Consider the following 22,777-nt stretch of genomic DNA (forward strand, 5'->3'; position numbering starts at 1 on the left):
GTATTTTGTTTGAAATGCATAAATTATAACGTGAGCGTGCAAAAATGTACATGGTAAAAGAGCATATTTTTACTCTCGCGCGAGGGCGAGTGTTTTAAAAGTAATGTACATAGACATAAGCTAGTAAGGATATAAATGAAAGCGGAGTAACTCAAATGCCTACGACCATACCATGTTGAATGCACCGGTTCTCGTCCGATCACCGAAGTTAAGCAACATTGGGCCTGGTTAGTACTTGGATGGGAGACCGCCTGGGAACACCAGGTGTTGTAGGCTTTTATTTAAAGCAAAAGTAATTCTTTTACTTTTATGCGCTAAGAGTTATTGCTGTTTAAAGTTCGGTGATGTCAAAAAGTTAAGCCTAATCCAGCGTGGTGCAAAAATTTTCAATGGGTCAAATTTTGGCCAAAACAAAAGAAAACCGAAAAACTTCTTTTGCAGTATCAATTTTGTGTACAATCAGCTGCTGATAGGTCAAAAATAATGGAGATAACTTTTGGGGTCTTTGAGTTATAGTCTTTTGAATTTCAGTGATGTCAAAAAAATAAGCCCAATCGAGCCTGGTGAATTGCGCGAACGGCGATAACTTGCCCAAAAATTTTAAAATTTCCAAATTTTATTATTTGGATCACAAGATCATAGTCAAATCTTGGGGGACTGAGAAAATGAACCAATTTTGTCGGTCCAACACAAAGGTATAAGCTTTTGAAATCTCGGTGATACCAAAAAGTTAAGCCTAATCGAGCGTGGTGCAAAAAATGAAATTTTCAAAATTTTTGTTTTTTTTTTCGTTCAAAGTTCATTTTTTTCATCTCGTTTCAAAAATTTGAGCTCAGGACAATTCCAACGAGCCCAAAACGACGTTTGTAGCTCAAGTGTACGTGGAGTAATCATCAGTTGAAAATTTGGGGGGACCCGAATTTCGGCCATTTTGGACGAAAATCGGCCTACAAGCTAACTTTTACGTTAGTGCAATTTTTTTTCTTGCATTTTTCAAGAGAATTGGGATGCCCTCCGCTGTCGCAGAGTGCATTTAAAGAAAACTTATCAAATAGATTTGAATACTTACCTATTTAATAAGTTTACCACAACAATTAGGCTAAAAGCAACTGACAGTATCCTGGCTGGTATTCAATCACATGCCACTTACAGTGGATGTGCGGCTATCATGCCATAGATGGTCATTCAAGACACCTTGTACACGCTCCATAGGTTTTGACCAGCTGATTTGGCCATAAAACACATTGGGCCAAAAAAAATTCCAAACAATGTCAATTTTCAGTATTTTGTTTGAAATGCATAAATTATAACGTGAGCGTGCAAAAATGTACATGGTATAAGAGCATATTCTTACTCTCGCGCGAGGGCGAGTGTTTTAAAAGTAATGTACATAGACATAAGCTAGTAAGGATATAAATGAAAGCGGAGTAACTCAAATGCCTACGACCATACCATGTTGAATGCACCGGTTCTCGTCCGATCACCGAAGTTAAGCAACATTGGGCCTGGTTAGTACTTGGATGGGAGACCGCCTGGGAACACCAGGTGTTGTAGGCTTTTATTTAAAGCAAAAGTAATTCTTTTACTTTTATGCGCTAAGAGTTATTGTTGTTTAAAGTTCGGTGATGTCAAAAAGTTAAGCCTAATCGAGCGTGGTGCAAAAATTTTCAATGGGTCAAATTTTGGCCAAAACAAAAGAAAACCGAAAAACTTCTTTTGCAGTATCAATTTTGTGTACAATCAGCTGCTGATAGGTCAAAAATAATGGAGATAACTTTTGGGGTCTTTGAGTTATAGTCTTTTGAATTTCAGTGATGTCAAAAAAATAAGCCCAATCGAGCCTGGTGAATTGCGCGAACGGCGATAACTTGCCCAAAAATTTTAAAATTTCCAAATTTTATTATTTGGATCACAAGATCATAGTCAAATCTTGGGGGACTGAGAAAATGAACCAATTTTGTCGGTCCAACACAAAGGTATAAGCTTTTGAAATCTCGGTGATACCAAAAAGTTAAGCCTAATCGAGCGTGGTGCAAAAAATGAAATTTTCAAAATTGTTGTTTTTTTTTCGTTCGAAGTTCATGTTTTTCATCTCGTTTCAAAAACTTGAGCTCAGGACAATTCCAACGAGCCCAAAACGACGTTTGTAGCTCAAGTGTACGTGGAGTAATCATCAGTTGAAAATTTGGGGGGACCCGAATTTCGGCCATTTTGGACGAAAATCGGCCTAAAAGCTAACTTTTACGGTTAGTGCAATTTTTTTTCTTGCATTTTTCAAGAGAATTGAGATGCCCTCCGCTGTCGCAGAGTGCATTTAAAGAAAACTTATCAAATAGATTTGAATACTTACCTATTTAATAAGTTTACCACAACAATTAGGCTAAAAGCAACTGACAGTATCCTGGCTGGTATTCAATCATATGCCACTTACAGTGGATGTGCGGCTATCATGCCATAGATGGTCATTCAAGGCACCTTGTACACGCTCCATAGGTTTTGACCAGCTGATTTGGCCATAAAACACATTGGGCCAAAAAAATTCCAAACAATGTCAATTTTCAGTATTTTGTTTGAAATGCATAAATTATAACGTGAGCGTGCAAAAATGTACATGGTATAAGAGCATATTTTTACTCTCGCGCGAGGGCGAGTGTTTTAAAAGTAATGTACATAGACATAAGCTAGTAAGGATATAAATGAAAGCGGAGTAACTCAAATGCCTACGACCATACCATGTTGAATGCACCGGTTCTCGTCCGATCACCGAAGTTAAGCAACATTGGGCCTGGTTAGTACTTGGATGGGAGACCGCCTGGGAACACCAGGTGTTGTAGGCTTTTATTTAAAGCAAAAGTAATTCTTTTACTTTTATGCGCTAAGAGTTATTGCTGTTTAAAGTTCGGTGATGTCAAAAAGTTAAGCCTAATCGAGCGTGGTGCAAAAATTTTCAATGGGTCAAATTTTGGCCAAAACAAAAGAAAACCGAAAAACTTCTTTTGCAGTATCAATTTTGTGTACAATCAGCTGCTGATAGGTCAAAAATAATGGAGATAACTTTTGGGGTCTTTGAGTTATAGTCTTTTGAATTTCAGTGATGTCAAAAAAATAAGCCCAATCGAGCCTGGTGAATTGCGCGAACGGCGATAACTTGCCCAAAAATTTTAAAATTTCCAAATTTTATTATTTGGATCACAAGATCATAGTCAAATCTTGGGGACTGAGAAAATGAACCAATTTCGTCGGTCCAACACAAAGTTATAAGCTTTTGAAATCTCGGTGATACCAAAAAGTTAAGCCTAATCGAGCGTGGTGAAAAAAATGAAGTTTTCAAAATTTTTGTTTTTTTTTCGTTCAAAGTTCATTTTTTTTTTCATCTCGTTTCATAAATTTGAGCTCAGGACTATTCCAACGAGCCCAAAACGACGTTTGTAGCTCAAATGTACGTGGAGTAATCATCAGTTAAAAATTTGGGGGGACCCGAATTTCGGCCATTTTGGACGAAAATCGGCCTAAAAGCTAACTTTTAACTTAATGCAATTTTTTTTCTTGCATTTTTCAAGAGAATTGGGCTGCCTTGCGCTGTCGCAGAGTGCATTCAAAGAAAACTTATCAAATAGATTTGAATACTTACCTATTTAATAAGTTTATCACAACAATTAGGCTAAAAGCAACTGACAGTATCCTGGCTGGTATTCAATCATATGCCACTTACAGTGGATGTGCGGCTATCATGCCATAGATGGTCATTCAAGGCACCTTGTACACGCTCCATAGGTTTTGACCAGCTGATTTGGCCATAAAACACATTGGGCCAAAAAAATTCCAAACAATGTCAATTTTCAGTATTTTGTTTGAAATGCATAAATTATAACGTGAGCGTGCAAAATTTTACATGGTATAAGAGCATATTTTTACTCTCGCGCGAGGGCGAGTGTTTTAAAAGTAATGTACATAGACATAAGCTAGTAAGGATATAAATGAAAGCGGAGTAACTCAAATGCCTACGACCATACCATGTTGAATGCACCGGTTCTCGTCCGATCACCGAAGTTAAGCAACATTGGGCCTGGTTAGTACTTGGATGGGAGACCGCCTGGGAACACCAGGTGTTGTAGGCTTTTATTTAAAGCAAAAGTAATTCTTTTACTTTTATGCGCTAAGAGTTATTGCTGTTTAAAGTTCGGTGATGTCAAAAAGTTAAGCCTAATCGAGCGTGGTGCAAAAATTTTCAATGGGTCAAATTTTGGCCAAAACAAAAGAAAACCGAAAAATTTCTTTCGCAGTATCAATTTTGTGTACAATCAGCTGCTGATAGGTCAAAAATAATGGAGATAACTTTTGGGGTCTTTGAGTTATAGCCTTTTGAATTTCGGTGATGTCAAAAAAATAAGCCCAATCGAGCCTGGTGAATTGCGCGAACGGCCATAACTTGCCCAAAAATTTTAAAATTTCCAAATTGTATTATTTGGATCACAAGATCATAGTCAAATCTTGGGGGACTCGGAAAATGAACCAATTTTGTCGGTCCAACACAAAGTTATAAGCTTTTGAAATCTCGGTGATACCAAAAAGTTAAGCCTAATCGAGCGTGGTGCAAAAAATGAAATTTTCAAATTTTTTTTTCTTTCAAAGTTCATTTCATCTTGTTTCATAAATTTGAGCTCAGGACAATTCCAACGAGCCCAAAACGACGTTTGTAGCTCAAGTGTACGTGGAGTAATCATCAGTTGAAAATTTGGGGGGGGACCCGAATTTCGGCCATTTTGGACGAAAATCGGCCTAAAAGCTAACTTTTAAGTTAGTGCAATTTTTTTTCTTGCAATTTTCAAGAGAATTGGGCTGCCCTCCGCTGTCGCAGAGTGCATTCAAAGAAAACTTATCAAATAGATTTGAATACTTACCTATTTAATAAATTTATCACAACAATTAGGCTAAAAGCAACTGACAGTATCCTGGCTGGCATTCAATCATATGCCACTTACAGTGGATGTGCGGCTATCATGCCATAGATGGTCATTCAAGGCACCTTGTACACGCTCCATAGGTTTTGACCAGCTGATTTGGCCATAAAACACATTGGGCCAAAAAAATTCCAAACAATGTCAATTTTCAGTATTTTGTTTGAAATGCATAAATTATAACGTGAGCGTGCAAAATTTTACATGGTATAAGAGCATATTTTTACTCTCGCGCGAGGGCGAGTGTTTTAAAAGTAATGTACATAGACATAAGCTAGTAAGGATATAAATGAAAGCGGAGTAACTCAAATGCCTACGACCATACCATGTTGAATGCACCGGTTCTCGTCCGATCACCGAAGTTAAGCAACATTGGGCCTGGTTAGTACTTGGATGGGAGACCGCCTGGGAACACCAGGTGTTGTAGGCTTTTATTTAAAGCAAAAGTAATTCTTTTACTTTTATGCGCTAAGAGTTATTGCTGTTTAAAGTTCGGTGATGTCAAAAAAATAAGCCTAATCGAGCGTGGTGCAAAAATTTTCAATGGGTCAAATTTTGGCCAAAACAAAAGAAAACCGAAAAATTTCTTTTGCAGTATCAATTTTGTGTACAATCAGCTGCTGATAGGTCAAAAATAATGGAGATAACTTTTGGGGTCTTTGAGTTATAGCCTTTTGAATTTCGGTGATGTCAAAAAAATAAGCCCAATCGAGCCTAGTGAATTGCGCGAACGGCCATAACTTGCCCAAAAATTTTTAAATTTCCAAATTTTATTATTTGGATCACAAGATCATAGTCAAATCTTGGGGGACTGAGAAAATGAACCAATTTCGTCGGTCCAACACAAAGTTATAAGCTTTTGAAATCTCGGTGATACCAAAAAGCTAAGCCTAATCGAGCGTGGTGCAAAAAATGAAATTTTCAATTTTTTTTTTCTTTCAAAGTTCATTTTTTTCATCTTGTTTCATAAATTTGAGCTCAGGAAAATTCCAACGAGCCCAAAACGACGTTTGTAGCTCAAGTGTACGTGGAGTAATCATCAGTTAAAAATTTGGGGGGACCCGAATTTCGGCCATTTTGGACGAAAATCGGCCTAAAAGCTAACTTTCAAGTTAGTGCAATTTTTTTTCTTGCATTTTTCAAGAGAATTGGGCTGCCCTCCGCTGTCGCAGAGTGCATTCAAAGAAAACTTATCAAATAGATTTGAATACTTACCTATTTAATAAGTTTATCACAACAAATAGGCTAAAAGCAACTGACAGTATCCTGGCTGGCATTCAATCATATGCCACTTACAGTGGATGTGCGGCTATCATGCCATAGATGGTCATTCAAGGCACCTTGTACACGCTCCATAGGTTTTGACCAGCTGATTTGGCCATAAAACACATTGGGCCAAAAAAATTCCAAACAATGTCAATTTTTAGTATTTTGTTTGAAATGCATAAATTATAACGTGAGCGTGCAAAATTTTACATGGTATTAGAGCATATTTTTACTCTCGCGCGAGGGCGAGTGTTTTAAAAGTAATGTACATAGACATAAGCTAGTAAGGATATAAATGAAAGCGGAGTAACTCAAATGCCTACGACCATACCATGTTGAATGCACCGGTTCTCGTCCGATCACCGAAGTTAAGCAACATTGGGCCTGGTTAGTACTTGGATGGGAGACCGCCTGGGAACACCAGGTGTTGTAGGCTTTTATTTAAAGCAAAAGTAATTCTTTTACTTTTATGCGCTAAGAGTTATTGCTGTTTAAAGTTCGGTGATGTCAAAAAGTTAAGCCTAATCGAGCGTGGTGCAAAAATTTTCAATGGGTCAAATTTTGGCCAAAACAAAAGAAAACCGAAAAATTTCTTTTGCAGTATCAATTTTGTGTACAATCAGCTGCGGATAGGTCAAAAATAATGGAGATAACTTTTGGGGTCTTTGAGTTATAGCCTTTTGAATTTCGGTGATGTCAAAAAAATAAGCCCAATCGAGCCTGGTGAATTGCGCGAACGGCCATAACTTGCCCAAAAATTTTAAAATTTCCAAATTTTATTATTTGGATCACAAGATCATAGTCAAATCTTGGGGGACTGAGAAAATGAACCAATTTCGTCGGTCCAACACAAAGTTATAAGCTTTTGAAATCTCGGTGATACCAAAAAGTTAAGCCTAATCGAGCGTGGTGCAAAAAATGAAATTTTCAAATTTTTTTTTTCTTTCAAAGTTCATTTTTTTCATCTTGTTTCATAAATTTGAGCTCAGGAAAATTCCAACGAGCCCAAAACGACGTTTGTAGCTCAAGTGTACGTGGAGTAATCATCAGTTGAAAATTTGGGGGGACCCGAATTTCGGCCATTTTGGACGAAAATCGGCCTAAAAGCTTACTTTTAAGTTAGTGCAATTTTTTTTTTGCATTTTCCAAGAGAATTGGGCTGCCCTCCTCTGTCGCAGAGTGCATTCAAAGAAAACTTATCAAATAGATTTGAATACTTACCTATTTAATAAGTTTATCACAACAAATAGGCTAAAAGCAACTGACAGTATCCTGGCTGGCATTCAATCATATGCCACTTACAGTGGATGTGCGGCTATCATGCCATAGATGGTCATTCAAGGCACCTTGTACACGCTCCATAGGTTTTGACCAGCTGATTTGGCCATAAAACACATTGGGCCAAAAAAATTCCAAACAATGTCAATTTTTAGTATTTTGTTTGAAATGCATAAATTATAACGTGAGCGTGCAAAATTTTACATGGTATAAGAGCATATTTTTACTCTCGCGCGAGGGCGAGTGTTTTAAAAGTAATGTACATAGACATAAGCTAGTAAGGATATAAATGAAAGCGGAATAACTCAAATGCCTACGACCATACCATGTTGAATGCACCGGTTCTCGTCCGATCACCGAAGTTAAGCAACATTGGGCCTGGTTAGTACTTGGATGGGAGACCGCCTGGGAACACCAGGTGTTGTAGGCTTTTATTTAAAGCAAAAGTAATTCTTTTACTTTTATGCGCTAAGAGTTATTGCTGTTTAAAGTTCGGTGATGTCAAAAAGTTAAGCCTAATCGAGCGTGGTGCAAAAATTTTCAATGGGTCAAATTTTGGCCAAAACAAAAGAAAACCGAAAAATTTCTTTTGCAGTATCAATTTTGTGTACAATCAGCTGCTGATAGGTCAAAATTAATGGAGATAACTTTTGGGGTCTTTGAGTTATAGCCTTTTGAATTTCGGTGATGTCAAAAAAATAAGCCCAATCGAGCCTGGTGAATTGCGCGAACGGCCATAACTTGCCCAAAAATTTTAAAATTTCCAAATTTTATTATTTGGATCACAAGATCATAGTCAAATCTTGGGGGACTGAGAAAATGAACCAATTTCGTCGGTCCAACACAAAGTTATAAGCTTTTGAAATCTCGGTGATACCAAAAAGTTAAGCCTAATCGAGCGTGGTGCAAAAAATGAAATTTTCAAATTTTTTTTTTCTTTCAAAGTTCATTTTTTTTCATCTTGTTTCATAAATTTGAGCTCAGGAAAATTCCAACGAGCCCAAAACGACGTTTGTAGCTCAAGTGTACGTGGAGTAATCATCAGTTGAAAATTTGGGGGGACCCGAATTTCGGCCATTTTGGACGAAAATCGGCCTAAAAGCTAACTTTTAAGTTAGTGCAATTTTTTTTTTGCATTTTCCAAGAGAATTGGGCTGCCCTCCGCTGTCGCAGAGTGCATTCAAAGAAAACTTATCAAATAGATTTGAATACTTACCTATTTAATAAGTTTATCACAACAAATAGGCTAAAAGCAACTGACAGTATCCTGGCTGGCATTCAATCATATGCCACTTACAGTGGATGTGCGGCTATCATGCCATAGATGGTCATTCAAGGCACCTTGTACACGCTCCATAGGTTTTGACCAGCTGATTTGGCCATAAAACACATTGGGCCAAAAAAATTCCAAACAATGTCAATTTTTAGTATTTTGTTTGAAATGCATAAATTATAACGTGAGCGTGCAAAATTTTACATGGTATAAGAGCATATTTTTACTCTCGCGCGAGGGCGAGTGTTTTAAAAGTAATGTACATAGACATAAGCTAGTACGGATATAAATGAAAGCGGAATAACTCAAATGCCTACGACCATACCATGTTGAATGCACCGGTTCTCGTCCGATCACCGAAGTTAAGCAACATTGGGCCTGGTTAGTACTTGGATGGGAGACCGCCTGGGAACACCAGGTGTTGTAGGCTTTTATTTAAAGCAAAAGTAATTCTTTTACTTTTATGCGCTAAGAGTTATTGCTGTTTAAAGTTCGGTGATGTCAAAAAGTTAAGCCTAATCGAGCGTGGTGCAAAAATTTTCAATGGGTCAAATTTTGGCCAAAACAAAAGAAAACCGAAAAATTTCTTTGCAGTATCACTTTTGTGTACAATCAGCTGCTGATAGGTCAAAAATAATGGAGATAACTTTTGGGGTCTTTGAGTTATAGCCTTTTGAATTTCGGTGATGTCAAAAAAAAAAGCCCAATCGAGCCTGGTGAATTGCGCGAACGGCCATAACTTGCCCAAAAATTTTAAAATTTCCAAATTTTATTATTTGGATCACAAGATCATAGTCAAATCTTGGAGGACTGAAAAAATGAACCAATTTCGTCGAACCAGTTCAAAGTTATGAGTTCTTGAAAGTTCGGCGATGTCAAAAAGTTAAGCCTAATCGAGCGTGGTGCAAAAATTTTCAATGGGTCAAATTTTGGCCAAAACAAAAGAAAACCGAAAAATTTCTTTTGCAGTATCAATTTTGTGTACAATCACCTGCTGATAGGTCAAAAATAATGGAGATAACTTTTGGGGTCTTTGAGTTATAGCCTTTTGAATTTCGGTGATGTCAAAAAAATAAGCCCAATCGAGCCTGGTGAATTGCGCGAACGGCCATAACTTGCCCAAAAATTTTAAAATTTCCAAATTTTATTATTTGGATCACAAGATCATAGTCAAATCTTGGGGGACTGAGAAAATGAACCAATTTCGTTGGTCCAACACAAAGTTATAAGCTTTTGAAGTCTCGGTGATACCAAAAAGTTAAGCCTAATCGAGCGTGGTGCAAAAAATGAGATTTTCAAAATTTTTGTTTTTTTTTCGTTCAAAGTTCATTTTTTTCATCTCGTTTCATAAATTTGAGCTCAGGAAAATTCCAACGAGCCCAAAACGACGTTTGTAGCTCAAGTGTACGTGGAGTAATCATCAGTTGAAAATTTGGGGGGACCCGAATTTCGGCCATTTTGGACGAAAATCGGCCTAAAAGCTAACTTTTAAGTTAGTGCAATTTTTTTTTTGCATTTTCCAAGAGAATTGGGCTGCCCTCCGCTGTCGCAGAGTGCATTCAAAGAAAACTTATCAAATAGATTTGAATACTTACCTATTTAATAAGTTTATCACAACAAATAGGCTAAAAGCAACTGACAGTATCCTGGCTGGCATTCAATCATATGCCACTTACAGTGGATGTGCGGCTATCATGCCATAGATGGTCATTCAAGGCACCTTGTACACGCTCCATAGGTTTTGACCAGCTGATTTGGCCATAAAACACATTGGGCCAAAAAAATTCCAAACAATGTCAATTTTTAGTATTTTGTTTGAAATGCATAAATTATAACGTGAGCGTGCAAAATTTTACATGGTATAAGAGCATATTTTTACTCTCGCGCGAGGGCGAGTGTTTTAAAAGTAATGTACATAGACATAAGCTAGTACGGATATAAATGAAAGCGGAATAACTCAAATGCCTACGACTATACCATGTTGAATGCACCGGTTCTCGTCCGATCACCGAAGTTAAGCAACATTGGGCCTGGTTAGTACTTGGATGGGAGACCGCCTGGGAACACCAGGTGTTGTAGGCTTTTATTTAAAGCAAAAGTAATTCTTTTACTTTTATGCGCTAAGAGTTATTGCTGTTTAAAGTTCGGTGATGTCAAAAAGTTAAGCCTAATCGAGCGTGGTGCAAAAATTTTCAATGGGTCAAATTTTGGCCAAAACAAAAGAAAACCGAAAAATTTCTTTGCAGTATCACTTTTGTGTACAATCAGCTGCTGATAGGTCAAAAATAATGGAGATAACTTTTGGGGTCTTTGAGTTATAGCCTTTTGAATTTCGGTGATGTCAAAAAAAAAAGCCCAATCGAGCCTGGTGAATTGCGCGAACGGCCATAACTTGCCCAAAAATTTTAAAATTTCCAAATTTTATTATTTGGATCACAAGATCATAGTCAAATCTTGGAGGACTGAAAAAATGAACCAATTTCGTCGAACCAGTTCAAAGTTATGAGTTCTTGAAAGTTCGGTGATGTCAAAAAGTTAAGCCTAATCGAGCGTGGTGCAAAAATTTTCAATGGGTCAAATTTTGGCCAAAACAAAAGAAAACCGAAAAATTTCTTTTGCAGTATCAATTTTGTGTACAATCACCTGCTGATAGGTCAAAAATAATGGAGATAACTTTTGGGGTCTTTGAGTTATAGCCTTTTGAATTTCGGTGATGTCAAAAAAATAAGCCCAATCGAGCCTGGTGAATTGCGCGAACGGCCATAACTTGCCCAAAAATTTTAAAATTTCCAAATTTTATTATTTGGATCACAAGATCATAGTCAAATCTTGGGGGACTGAGAAAATGAACCAATTTCGTTGGTCCAACACAAAGTTATAAGCTTTTGAAGTCTCGGTGATACCAAAAAGTTAAGCCTAATCGAGCGTGGTGCAAAAAATGAGATTTTCAAAATTTTTGTTTTTTTTTTCGTTCAAAGTTCATTTTTTTCATCTCGTTTCATAAATTTGAGCTCAGGTCTATTCCAACGAGCCCAAAACGACGTTTGTAGCTCAAGTGTACGTGGAGTAATCATCAGTTGAAAATTTGGGGGGACCCGAATTTCGGCCATTTTGGACGAAAATCGGCCTAAAAGCTAACTTTTAAGTTAGTGCAATTTTTTTTTTGCATTTTCCAAGAGAATTGGGCTGCCCTCCGCTGTCGCAGAGTGCATTCAAAGAAAACTTATCAAATAGATTTGAATACTTACCTATTTAATAAGTTTATCACAACAAATAGGCTAAAAGCAACTGACAGTATCCTGGCTGGCATTCAATCATATGCCACTTACAGTGGATGTGCGGCTATCATGCCATAGATGGTCATTCAAGGCACCTTGTACACGCTCCATAGGTTTTGACCAGCTGATTTGGCCATAAAACACATTGGGCCAAAAAAATTCCAAACAATGTCAATTTTTAGTATTTTGTTTGAAATGCATAAATTATAACGTGAGCGTGCAAAATTTTACATGGCATAAGAGCATATTTTTTATTCTCGCGCGAGGGCGAGTGTTTTAAAAGTAATGTACATAGACATAAGCTAGTAAGGATATAAATGAAAGCGGAGTAACTCAAATGCCTACGACCATACCATGTTGAATGCACCGGTTCTCGTCCGATCACCGAAGTTAAGCAACATTGGGCCTGGTTAGTACTTGGATGGGAGACCGCCTGGGAACACCAGGTGTTGTAGGCTTTTATTTAAAGCAAAAGTAATTCTTTTACTTTTATGCGCTAAGAGTTATTGCTGTTTAAAGTTCGGTGATGTCAAAAAGTTAAGCCTGATCGAGCGTGGTGCAAAAATTTTCAATGGGTCAAATTTTGGCCAAAACAAAAGAAAACCGAAAAATTTCTTTGCAGTATCACTTTTGTGTACAATCAGCTGCTGATAGGTCAAAAATAATGGAGATAACTTTTGGGGTCTTTGAGTTATAGCCTTTTGAATTTCGGTGATGTCAAAAAAATAAGCCCAATCGAGCCTGGTGAATTGCGCGAACGGCCATAACTTGCCCAAAAATTTTAAAATTTCCAAATTTTATTATTTGGATCACAAGATCCTAGTCAAATCTTGGAGGACTGAAAAAATGAACCAATTTCGTCGAACCAGTTCAAAGTTATGAGTTCTTGAAAGTTCGGTGATGTCAAAAAGTTAAGCCTAATCGAGCGTGGTGCAAAAATTTTCAATGGGTCAAATTTTGGCCAAAACAAAAGAAAACCGAAAAATTTCTTTTGCAGTATCAATTTTGTGTACAATCAGCTGCTGATAGGTCAAAAATAATGGAGATAACTTTTGGGGTCTTTGAGTTATAGCCTTTTGAATTTCGGTGATGTCAAAAAAATAAGCCCAATCGAGCCTGGTGAATTGCGCGAACGGCCATAACTTGCCCAAAAATTTTAAAATTTCCAAATTTTATTATTTGGATCACAAGATCATAGTCAAATCTTGGGGGACTGAGAAAATGAACCAATTTCGTCGGTCCAACACAAAGTTATAAGCTTTTGAAGTCTCGGTGATACCAAAAAGTTAAGCCTAATCGAGCGTGGTGCAAAAAATGAAATTTTCAAAATTTTTGTTTTTTTTTCGTTCAAAGTTCATTTTTTTCATCTCGTTTAATAAATTTGAGCTCAGGACTATTCCAACGAGCCCAAAACGACGTTTGTAGCTCAAATGTACGTGGAGTAATCATCAGTTAAAAATTTGGGGGGACCCGAATTTCGGCCATTTTGGACGAAAATCGGCCTAAAAGCTAACTTTCATGTTAGTGCAATTTTTTTTCTTGCATTTTTCAAGAGAATTGGGCTGCCCTCCGCTGTCGCAGAGTGCATTCAAAGAAAACTTATCAAATAGATTTGAATACTTACCTATTTAATAAGTTTATCACAACAATTAGGCTAAAAGCAACTGACAGTATCCTGGCTGGTATTCAATCATATGCCACTTACAGTGGATGTGCGGCTATGATGCCATAGATGGTCATTCAAGGCACCTTGTACACGCTCCATAGGTTTTGATCAGCTGATTTGGCCATAAAACACATTGGGCCAAAATAATTCCAAACAATGTCAATTTTCAGTATTTTGTTTGAAATGCATAAATTATAACGTGAGCGTGCAAAATTTTACATGGTATAAGAGCATATTTTTACTCTCGCGCGAGGGCGAGTGTTTTAAAAGTAATGTACATAGACATAAGCTAGTAAGGATATAAATGAAAGCGGAGTAACTCAAATGCCTACGACCATACCATGTTGAATGCACCGGTTCTCGTCCGATCACCGAAGTTAAGCAACATTGGGCCTGGTTAGTACTTGGATGGGAGACCGCCTGGGAAAACCAGGTGTTGTAGGCTTTTATTTAAAGCAAAAGTAATTCTTTTACTTTTATGCGCTAAGAGTTATTGCTGTTTAAAGTTCGGTGATGTCAAAAAGTTAAGCCTAATCGACAGTGGTGCAAAAATTTTTAATGGGTCAAATTTTGGCCAAAACAAAAGAAAACCGAAAAATTTCTTTTGCAGTATCAATTTTGTGTACAATCAGCTGCTGATAGGTCAAAAATAATGGAGATAACTTTTGGGGTCTTTGAGTTATAGCCTTTTGAATTTCGGTGATGTCAAAAAAATAAGCCCAATCGAGCCTGGTGAATTGCGCGAACGGCCATAACTTGCCCAAAAATTTTAAAATTTCCAAACTTTATTATTTGGATCACAAGATCATAGTCAAATCTTGGGGGACTGAGAAAATGAACCAATTTCGTCGGTCCAACACAAAGTTATAAGCTTTTGAAATCTCGGTGATACCAAAAAGTTAAGCCTAATCGAGCGTGGTGCAAAAAATGAAATTTTCAATTTTTTTTTTCTTTCAAAGTTCATTTTTTTTTCATCTTGTTTCATAAATTTGAGCTCAGGAAAATTCCAACGAGCCCAAAACGACGTTTGTAGCTCAAGTGTACGTGGAGTAATCATCAGTTGAAAATTTGGGGGGACCCGAATTTCGGCCATTTTGGACGAAAATCGGCCTAAAAGCTAACTTTTAAGTTAGTGCAATTTTTTTTTTGCATTTTCCAAGAGAATTGGGCTGCCCTCCGCTGTCGCAGAGTGCATTCAAAGAAAACTTATCAATTAGATTTGAATACTTACCAATTTAATAAGTTTATCACAACAAATAGGCTAAAAGCAACTGACAGTATCCTGGCTGGCATTCAATCATATGCCACTTACAGTGGATGTGCGGCTATCATGCCATAGATGGTCATTCAAGGCACCTTGTACACGCTCCATAGGTTTTGACCAGCTGATTTGGCCATAAAACACATTGGCCAAAAAAATTCCAAACAATGTCAATTTTTAGTATTTTGTTTGAAATGCATAAATTATAACGTGAGCGTGCAAAATTTTACATGGTATAAGAGCATATTTTTACTCTCGCGCGAGGGCGAGTGTTTTAAAAGTAATGTACATAGACATAAGCTAGTAAGGATATAAATGAAAGCGGAGTAACTCAAATGCCTACGACCATACCATGTTGAATGCACCGGTTCTTGTCCGATCACCGAAGTTAAGCAACATTGGGCCTGGTTAGTACTTGGATGGGAGACCGCCTGGGAACACCAGGTGTTGTAGGCTTTTATTTAAAGCAAAAGTAATTCTTTTACTTTTATGCGCTAAGAGTTATTGCTGTTTAAAGTTCGGTGATGTCAAAAAGTTAAGCCTAATCGAGCGTGGTGCAAAAATTTTTAATGGGTCAAATTTTGGCCAAAACAAAAGAAAACCGAAAAATTTCTTTTGCAGTATCAATTTTGTGTACAATCAACTGCTGATAGGTCAAAAATAATGGAGATAACTTTTGGGGTCTTTGAGTTATAGCCTTTTGTATTTCGGTGATGTCAAAAAAATAAGCCCAATCGAGCCTGGTGAATTGCGCGAACGGCCATAACTTGCCCAAAAATTTTAAAATTTCCAAATTTTATTATTTGGATCACAAGATCATAGTCAAATCTTGGGGGACTGAGAAAATGAACCAATTTCGTCGGTCCAACACAAAGTTATAAGCTTTTGAAATCTCGGTGATACCAAAAAGTTAAGCCTAATCGAGCGTGGTGCAAAAAATGAAATTTTCAAATTTTTTTTTTCTTTCAAAGTTCATTTTTTTTTTCATCTTGTTTCATAAATTTGAGCTCAGGAAAATTCCAACGAGCCCAAAACGACGTTTGTAGCTCAAGTGTACGTGGAGTAATCATCAGTTGAAAATTTGGGGGGACCCGAATTTCGGCCATTTTGGACGAAAATCGGCCTAAAAGCTAACTTTTAAGTTAGTGCAATTTTTTTTTTGCATTTTCCAAGAGAATTGGGCTGCCCTCCGCTGTCGCAGAGTGCATTCAAAGAACACTTATCAAATATATTTGAATACTTACCTATTTAATAAGTTTATCACAACAAATAGGCTAAAAGCAACTGACAGTATCCTGGCTGGCATTCAATCATATGCCACTTACAGTCGATGTGCGGCTATCATGCCATAGATGGTCATTCAAGGCACCTTGTACACGCTCCATAGGTTTTGACCAGCTGATTTGGCCATAAAACACATTGGGCCAAAAAAATTCCAAACAATGTCAATTTTTAGTATTTTGTTTGAAATGCATAAATTATAACGTGAGCGTGCAAAATTTTACATGGTATAAGAGTATATTTTTACTCTCGCGCGAGGGCGAGTGTTTTAAAAGTAATGTACATAGACATAAGCTAGTAAGGATATAAATGAAAGCGGAGTAACTCAAATGCCTACGACCATACCATGTTGAATGCACCGGTTCTCGTCCGATCACCGAAGTTAAGCAACATTGGGCCTGGTTAGTACTTGGATGGGAGACCGCCTGGGAACACCAGGTGTTGTAGGATTTTATTTAAAGCAAAATTAATTCTTTTACTTTTATGCGCTAAGAGTTATTGCTGTTTAAAGTTCGGTGATGTCAAAAAGTTAAGCCTAATCGAGCGTGGTGCAAAAATTTTCAATGGGTCAAATTTTGGCCAAAACAAAAGAAAACCGAAAATTTTTTTTGCAGTATCACTTTTGTGTACAATCAGCTGCTGATAGGTCAAAAATAATGGAGATAACTTTTGGGGTCTTTGAGTTATAGCCTTTTGAATTTCGGTGATGTCAAAAAAATAAGCCCAATCGAGCCTGGTGAATTGCGCGAACGGCCATAACTTGCCCAAAAATTTTAAAATTTCCAAATTTTATTATTTGGATCACAAGATCATAGTCAAATCTTGGGGGACTGAGAAAATGAACCAATTTCGTCGGTCCAACACAAAGTTATAAGCTTTTGAAATCTCGGTGATACCAAAAAGTTAAGCCTAATCGAGCGTGGTGCAAAAAATGAAATTTTCAAATTTTTTTTTTTCTTTCAAAGTTCATTTTTTTCATCTTGTTTCATAAATTTGAGCTCAGGAAAATTCCAACGAGCCCAAAACGACGTTTGTAGCTCAAGTGTACGTGGAGTAATCATCAGTTGAAAATTTGGGGGGACCCGAATTTCGGCCATTTTGGACGAAAATCGGCCTAAAAGCTAACTTTTAAGTTAGTGCAATTTCTTTTTTGCATTTTCCAAGAGAATTGGGCTGCCCTCCGCTGTCGCAGAGTGCATTCAAAGAACACTTATCAAATAGATTTGAATACTTACCTATTTAATAAGTTTATCACAACAAATAGGCTAAAAGCAACTGACAGTATCCTGGCTGGCATTCAATCATATGCCACTTACAGTCGATGTGCGGCTATCATGCCATAGATGGTCATTCAAGAAACCTTGTACACGCTCCATAGGTTTTGACCAGCTGATTTGGCCATAAAACACATTGGGCCAAAAAAATTCCAAACAATGTCAATTTTTAGTATTTTGTTTGAAATGCATAAATTATAACGTGAGCGTGCAAAATTTTACATGGTATAAGAGCATATTTTTACTCTCGCGCGAGGGCGAGTGTTTTAAAAGTAATGTACATAGACATAAGCTAGTAAGGATATAAATGAAAGCGGAGTAACTCAAATGCCTACGACCATACCATGTTGAATGCACCGGTTCTCGTCCGATCACCGAAGTTAAGCAACATTGGGCCTGGTTAGTACTTGGATGGGAGACCGCCTGGGAACACCAGGTGTTGTAGGATTTTATTTAAAGCAAAAGTAATTCTTTTACTTTTATGCGCTAAGAGTTATTGCTGTTTAAAGTTCGGTGATGTCAAAAAGTTAAGCCTAATCGAGCGTGGTGCAAAAATTTTCAATGGGTCAAATTTTGGCCAAAACAAAAGAAAACCGAAAATTTTTTTTGCAGTATCACTTTTGTGTACAATCAGCTGCTGATAGGTCAAAAATAATGGAGATAACTTTTGGGGTCTTTGAGTTATAGCCTTTTGAATTTCGGTGATGTCAAAAAAATAAGCCCAATCGAGCCTGGTGAATTGCGCGAACGGCCATAACTTGCCCAAAAATTTTAAAATTTCCAAATTTTATTATTTGGATCACAAGATCATAGTCAAATCTTGGGGGACTGAGAAAATGAACCAATTTCGTCGGTCCAACACAAAGTTATAAGCTTTTGAAGTCTCGGTGATACCAAAAAGTTAAGCCTAATCGAGCGTGGTGCAAAAAATGAAATTTTCAAAATTTTTGTTTTTTTTTTTCGTTCAAAGTTCATTTTTTTCATCTCGTTTCATAAATTTGAGCTCAGGACTATTCCAACGAGCCCAAAACGACGTTTGTAGCTCAAATGTACGTGGAGTAATCATCAGTTAAAAATTTGGGGGGACCCGAATTTCGGCCATTTTGGACGAAAATCGGCCTAAAAGCTAACTTTCAAGTTAGTGCAATTTTTTTTCTTGCATTTTTCAAGAGAATTGGGCTGCCCTCCGCTGTCGCAGAGTGCATTCAAAGAAAACTTATCAAATAGATTTGAATACTTACCTATTTAATAAGTTTATCACAACAATTAGGCTAAAAGCAACTGACAGTATCCTGGCTGGTATTCAATCATATGCCACTTACAGTGGATGTGCGGCTATGATGCCATAGATGGTCATTCAAGGCACCTTGTACACGCTCCATAGGTTTTGATCAGCTGATTTGGCCATAAAACACATTGGGCCAAAATAATTCCAAACAATGTCAATTTTCAGTATTTTGTTTGAAATGCATAAATTATAACGTGAGCGTGCAAAATTTTACATGGTATAAGAGCATATTTTTACTCTCGCGCGAGGGCGAGTGTTTTAAAAGTAATGTACATAGACATAAGCTAGTAAGGATATAAATGAAAGCGGAGTAACTCAAATGCCTACGACCATACCATGTTGAATGCACCGGTTCTCGTCCGATCACCGAAGTTAAGCAACATTGGGCCTGGTTAGTACTTGGATGGGAGACCGCCTGGGAACACCAGGTGTTGTAGGCTTTTATTTATAGCAAAAGTAATTCTTTTACTTTTATGCGCTAAGAGTTATTGCTGTTTAAAGTTCGGTGATGTCAAAAAGTTAAGCCTAATCGAGCGTGGTGCAAAAAATGAAATTTTCAAAATTTTTGTTTTTTTTTCGTTCAAAGTTCATTTTTTTCATCTCGTTTCATAATTTTGAGCTCAGGACTATTCCAACGAGCCCAAAACGACGTTTGTAGCTCAAATGTACGTGGAGTAATCATCAGTTAAAAATTTGGGGGGACCCGAATTTCGGCCATTTTGGACGAAAATCGGCCTAAAAGCTAACTTTCAAGTTAGTGCAATTTTTTTTCTTGCATTTTTCAAGAGAATTGGGCTGCCCTCCGCTGTCGCAGAGTGCATTCAAAGAAAACTTATCAAATAGATTTGAATACTTACCTATTTAATAAGTTTATCACAACAATTAGGCTAAAAGCAACTGACAGTATCCTGGCTGGTATTCAATCATATGCCACTTACAGTGGATGTGCGGCTATGATGCCATAGATGGTCATTCAAGGCACCTTGTACACGCTCCATAGGTTTTGATCAGCTGATTTGGCCATAAAACACATTGGGCCAAAATAATTCCAAACAATGTCAATTTTCAGTATTTTGTTTGAAATGCATAAATTATAACGTGAGCGTGCAAAAATTTACATGGTATAAGAGCATATTTTTACTCTCGCGCGAGGGCGAGTGTTTTAAAAGTAATGTAAATAGACATAAGCTAGTAAGGATATAAATGAAAGCGGAGTAACTCAAATGCCTACGACCATACCATGTTGAATGCACCGGTTCTCGTCCGATCACCGAAGTTAAGCAACATTGGGCCTGGTTAGTACTTGGATGGGAGACCGCCTGGGAACACCAGGTGTTGTAGGCTTTTATTTAAAGCAAAAGTAATTCTTTTACTTTTATGCGCTAAGAGTTATTGCTGTTTAAAGTTCGGTGATGTCAAAAAGTTAAGCCTAATCGAGCGTGGTGCAAAAATTTTCAATGGGTCAAATTTTGGCCAAAACAAAAGAAAACCGAAAAACTTCTTTTGCAGTATCAATTTTGTGTACAATCAGCTGCTGATAGGTCAAAAATAATGGAGATAACTTTCGGGGTCTTTGAGTTATAGCCTTTTGAATTTCGGTGATGTCAAAAAAATAAGCCCAATCGAGCCTGGTGAATTGCGCGAACGGCCATAACTTGCCCAAAAATTTTAAAATTTCCAAATTTTATTATTTGGATCACAAGATCATAGTCAAATCTTAGGGGACTGAGAAAATGAACCAATTTCGTCGGTCCAACACAAAGTTATAAGCTTTTGAAGTCTCGGTGATACCAAAAAGTTAAGCCTAATCGACAGTGGTGCAAAAAATGAAATTTTCAAAATTTTTTTTTTCGTTCAAAGTTCATTTTTTTCATCTTGTTTCATAAATTTGAGCTCAGGACTATTCCAACGAGCCCAAAACGACGTTTGTAGCTCAAATGTACGTGGAGTAATCATCAGTTAAAATTTTGGGGGGACCCGAATTTCGGCCATTTTGGACGAAAATCGGCCTAAAAGCTAACTTTTAAGTTAGTGCAATTTTTTTCTTGCATTTTTCAAGAGAATTGGGCTGCCCTCCGCTGTCGCAGAGTGCATTCTAAGAAAACTCATCAACTAGATTTGAATACTTACCTATTTAATAAAATTATCACAACAATTAGGCTAAAAGCAACTGACAGTATCCTGGCTGGCATTCAATCATATGCCACTTACAGTGGATGTGCGGCTATCATGCCATAGATGGTCATTCAAGGCACCTTGTACACGCTTCATAGGTTTTGACCAGCTGATTTGGCCATAAAACACATTGGGCCAAAAAAATTCCAAACAATGTCAATTTTCAGTATTTTGTTTGAAATGCATAAATTATAACATGAGCGTGCAAAATTTTACATGGTATAAGAGCATATTTTTACTCTCGTGCGAGGGCGAGTGTTTTAAAAGTAATGTACATAGACATAAGCTAGTAAGGATATAAATGAAAGCGGAGTAACTCAAATGCCTACGACCATACCATGTTGAAAGCACCGGTTCTCGTCCGATCACCGAAATTAAGCAACATTGGGCCTGGTTAGTACTTGGATGGGAGACCGCCTGGGAACACCAGGTGTTGTAGGCTTTTATTTAAAGCAAAAGTAATTCTTTTACTTTTATGCGCTAAGAGTTATTGCTGTTTAAAGTTCGGTGATGTCAAAAAGTTAAGCCTAATCGAGCGTGGTGCAAAAATTTTCAATGGGTCAAATTTTGGCCAAAACAAAAGAAAACCGAAAAATTTCTTTTGCAGTATCAATTTTGTGTACAATCAACTGCTGATAGGTCAAAAATAATGGAGATAACTTTTGGGGTCTTTGAGTTATAGCCTTTTGAATTTCGGTGATGTCAAAAAAATCAGCCAAATCGAGCCTGGTGAATTGCGCGAACGGCCATAACTTGCCCAAAAATTTTAAAATTTCCAAATTTTATTATTTGGATCACAAGATCATAGTCAAATCTTGGAGGACTGAGAATATTAACCAATTTCGTCGGTCCAACAAGAGTTATAAGCTTTTGAAATCTCGGTGATACCAAAAAGTTAAGCCTAATCGAGCGTGGTGCAAAAAATGAAATTTTCAAAATTTTTGTTTTTTTTTCGTTCAAAGTTCATTTTTTTCATCTCGTTTCATAAATTTGAGCTCAGGACAATTCCAACGAGTCCAAAACGACGTTTTTAGCTCAAGTGTACGTGGAGTAATCATCAGTTGAAAATTTGGGGGGACCCGAATTTCGGCCATTTGGACGAAAATCGGCCTAAAAGCTAACTTTTAAGTTAGTGCAATTTTTTTTCTTGCATTTTTCAAGAGAATTGGGCTGCCCTCCGCTGTCGCAGAGTGCATTCAAAGAAAACTCATCAGATAGATTTGAATACTTACCTATTTAATAAGTTTATCACAACAATTAGGCTAAAAGCAACTGACAGTATCCTGGCTGGCATTCAATCATATGCCACTTACAGTGGATGTGCGGCTATCATGCCATAGATGGTCATTCAAGGCACCTTGTACACGCTTCATAGGTTTTGACCAGCTGATTTGGCCATAAAACACATTGGGCCAAAAAAATTCCAAACAGTGTCAATTTTCAGTGTTTTGCTTGAAATGCATAAATTATAACGTGAGCGTGCAAAATTTTACATGGTATAAGAGCATACTTTTACTCTCGCGCGAGGGCGAGTGTTTTAAAAGTAATGTACATAGACATAAGCTAGTAAGGATATAAATGAAAGCGGAGTAACTCAAATGCCTACGACCATACCATGTTGAATGCACCGGTTCTCGTCCGATCACCGAAGTTAAGCAACATTGGGCCTGGTTAGTACTTGGATGGGAGACGGCCTGGGAACACCAGGTGTTGTAGGCTTTTATTTAAAGCAAAAGTATTTCTTTTACTTTTATGCGCTAAGAGTTATTGCTGTTAAAA

At 37.3% G+C, this 22,777-nt stretch overlaps 18 non-coding genes across 18 annotated transcripts; all 18 read left to right on the forward strand.

The window, feature by feature from the left end:
• The first annotated feature begins 157 nt into the window (after window positions 1-157).
• LOC134849989 (5S ribosomal RNA) lies at window positions 158-276 on the forward strand. The gene has a single exon (XR_010163970.1). It is a non-coding gene; the product is annotated as a 5S ribosomal RNA (ribosomal RNA).
• Window positions 277-1,438: 1,162 nt separating this feature from the next.
• Window positions 1,439-1,557, forward strand: LOC134849990 (5S ribosomal RNA). Its single transcript, XR_010163971.1, has one exon. It is a non-coding gene; the product is annotated as a 5S ribosomal RNA (ribosomal RNA).
• Window positions 1,558-2,718: 1,161 nt separating this feature from the next.
• On the forward strand, window positions 2,719-2,837 carry LOC134849992 (5S ribosomal RNA). Its single transcript, XR_010163972.1, has one exon. It is a non-coding gene; the product is annotated as a 5S ribosomal RNA (ribosomal RNA).
• Window positions 2,838-3,999: 1,162 nt separating this feature from the next.
• Window positions 4,000-4,118, forward strand: LOC134849994 (5S ribosomal RNA). The gene has a single exon (XR_010163974.1). It is a non-coding gene; the product is annotated as a 5S ribosomal RNA (ribosomal RNA).
• Window positions 4,119-5,269: 1,151 nt separating this feature from the next.
• Window positions 5,270-5,388, forward strand: LOC134849995 (5S ribosomal RNA). The gene has a single exon (XR_010163975.1). It is a non-coding gene; the product is annotated as a 5S ribosomal RNA (ribosomal RNA).
• A 1,153-nt stretch (window positions 5,389-6,541) lies between these two features.
• LOC134849996 (5S ribosomal RNA) lies at window positions 6,542-6,660 on the forward strand. The gene has a single exon (XR_010163976.1). It is a non-coding gene; the product is annotated as a 5S ribosomal RNA (ribosomal RNA).
• A 1,153-nt stretch (window positions 6,661-7,813) lies between these two features.
• On the forward strand, window positions 7,814-7,932 carry LOC134849997 (5S ribosomal RNA). The gene has a single exon (XR_010163977.1). It is a non-coding gene; the product is annotated as a 5S ribosomal RNA (ribosomal RNA).
• A 1,154-nt stretch (window positions 7,933-9,086) lies between these two features.
• On the forward strand, window positions 9,087-9,205 carry LOC134849998 (5S ribosomal RNA). The gene has a single exon (XR_010163978.1). It is a non-coding gene; the product is annotated as a 5S ribosomal RNA (ribosomal RNA).
• Window positions 9,206-10,738: 1,533 nt separating this feature from the next.
• LOC134850223 (5S ribosomal RNA) lies at window positions 10,739-10,857 on the forward strand. The gene has a single exon (XR_010164193.1). It is a non-coding gene; the product is annotated as a 5S ribosomal RNA (ribosomal RNA).
• A 1,535-nt stretch (window positions 10,858-12,392) lies between these two features.
• Window positions 12,393-12,511, forward strand: LOC134849999 (5S ribosomal RNA). Its single transcript, XR_010163979.1, has one exon. It is a non-coding gene; the product is annotated as a 5S ribosomal RNA (ribosomal RNA).
• A 1,534-nt stretch (window positions 12,512-14,045) lies between these two features.
• On the forward strand, window positions 14,046-14,164 carry LOC134849444 (5S ribosomal RNA). The gene has a single exon (XR_010163462.1). It is a non-coding gene; the product is annotated as a 5S ribosomal RNA (ribosomal RNA).
• A 1,153-nt stretch (window positions 14,165-15,317) lies between these two features.
• Window positions 15,318-15,436, forward strand: LOC134849070 (5S ribosomal RNA). Its single transcript, XR_010163113.1, has one exon. It is a non-coding gene; the product is annotated as a 5S ribosomal RNA (ribosomal RNA).
• A 1,156-nt stretch (window positions 15,437-16,592) lies between these two features.
• On the forward strand, window positions 16,593-16,711 carry LOC134849039 (5S ribosomal RNA). The gene has a single exon (XR_010163083.1). It is a non-coding gene; the product is annotated as a 5S ribosomal RNA (ribosomal RNA).
• A 1,153-nt stretch (window positions 16,712-17,864) lies between these two features.
• Window positions 17,865-17,983, forward strand: LOC134849040 (5S ribosomal RNA). Its single transcript, XR_010163084.1, has one exon. It is a non-coding gene; the product is annotated as a 5S ribosomal RNA (ribosomal RNA).
• Window positions 17,984-19,144: 1,161 nt separating this feature from the next.
• LOC134850000 (5S ribosomal RNA) lies at window positions 19,145-19,263 on the forward strand. The gene has a single exon (XR_010163980.1). It is a non-coding gene; the product is annotated as a 5S ribosomal RNA (ribosomal RNA).
• A 785-nt stretch (window positions 19,264-20,048) lies between these two features.
• On the forward strand, window positions 20,049-20,167 carry LOC134850001 (5S ribosomal RNA). Its single transcript, XR_010163981.1, has one exon. It is a non-coding gene; the product is annotated as a 5S ribosomal RNA (ribosomal RNA).
• A 1,154-nt stretch (window positions 20,168-21,321) lies between these two features.
• On the forward strand, window positions 21,322-21,440 carry LOC134849028 (5S ribosomal RNA). Its single transcript, XR_010163073.1, has one exon. It is a non-coding gene; the product is annotated as a 5S ribosomal RNA (ribosomal RNA).
• Window positions 21,441-22,598: 1,158 nt separating this feature from the next.
• On the forward strand, window positions 22,599-22,717 carry LOC134849135 (5S ribosomal RNA). The gene has a single exon (XR_010163175.1). It is a non-coding gene; the product is annotated as a 5S ribosomal RNA (ribosomal RNA).
• Window positions 22,718-22,777: the final 60 nt, after the last annotated feature.

This window comes from Symsagittifera roscoffensis, chromosome 6 (assembly GCF_963678635.1).
Source record: "Symsagittifera roscoffensis chromosome 6, txSymRosc1.1, whole genome shotgun sequence".
NCBI classification, from domain to species: Eukaryota; Metazoa; Xenacoelomorpha; order Acoela; family Convolutidae; genus Symsagittifera; species Symsagittifera roscoffensis.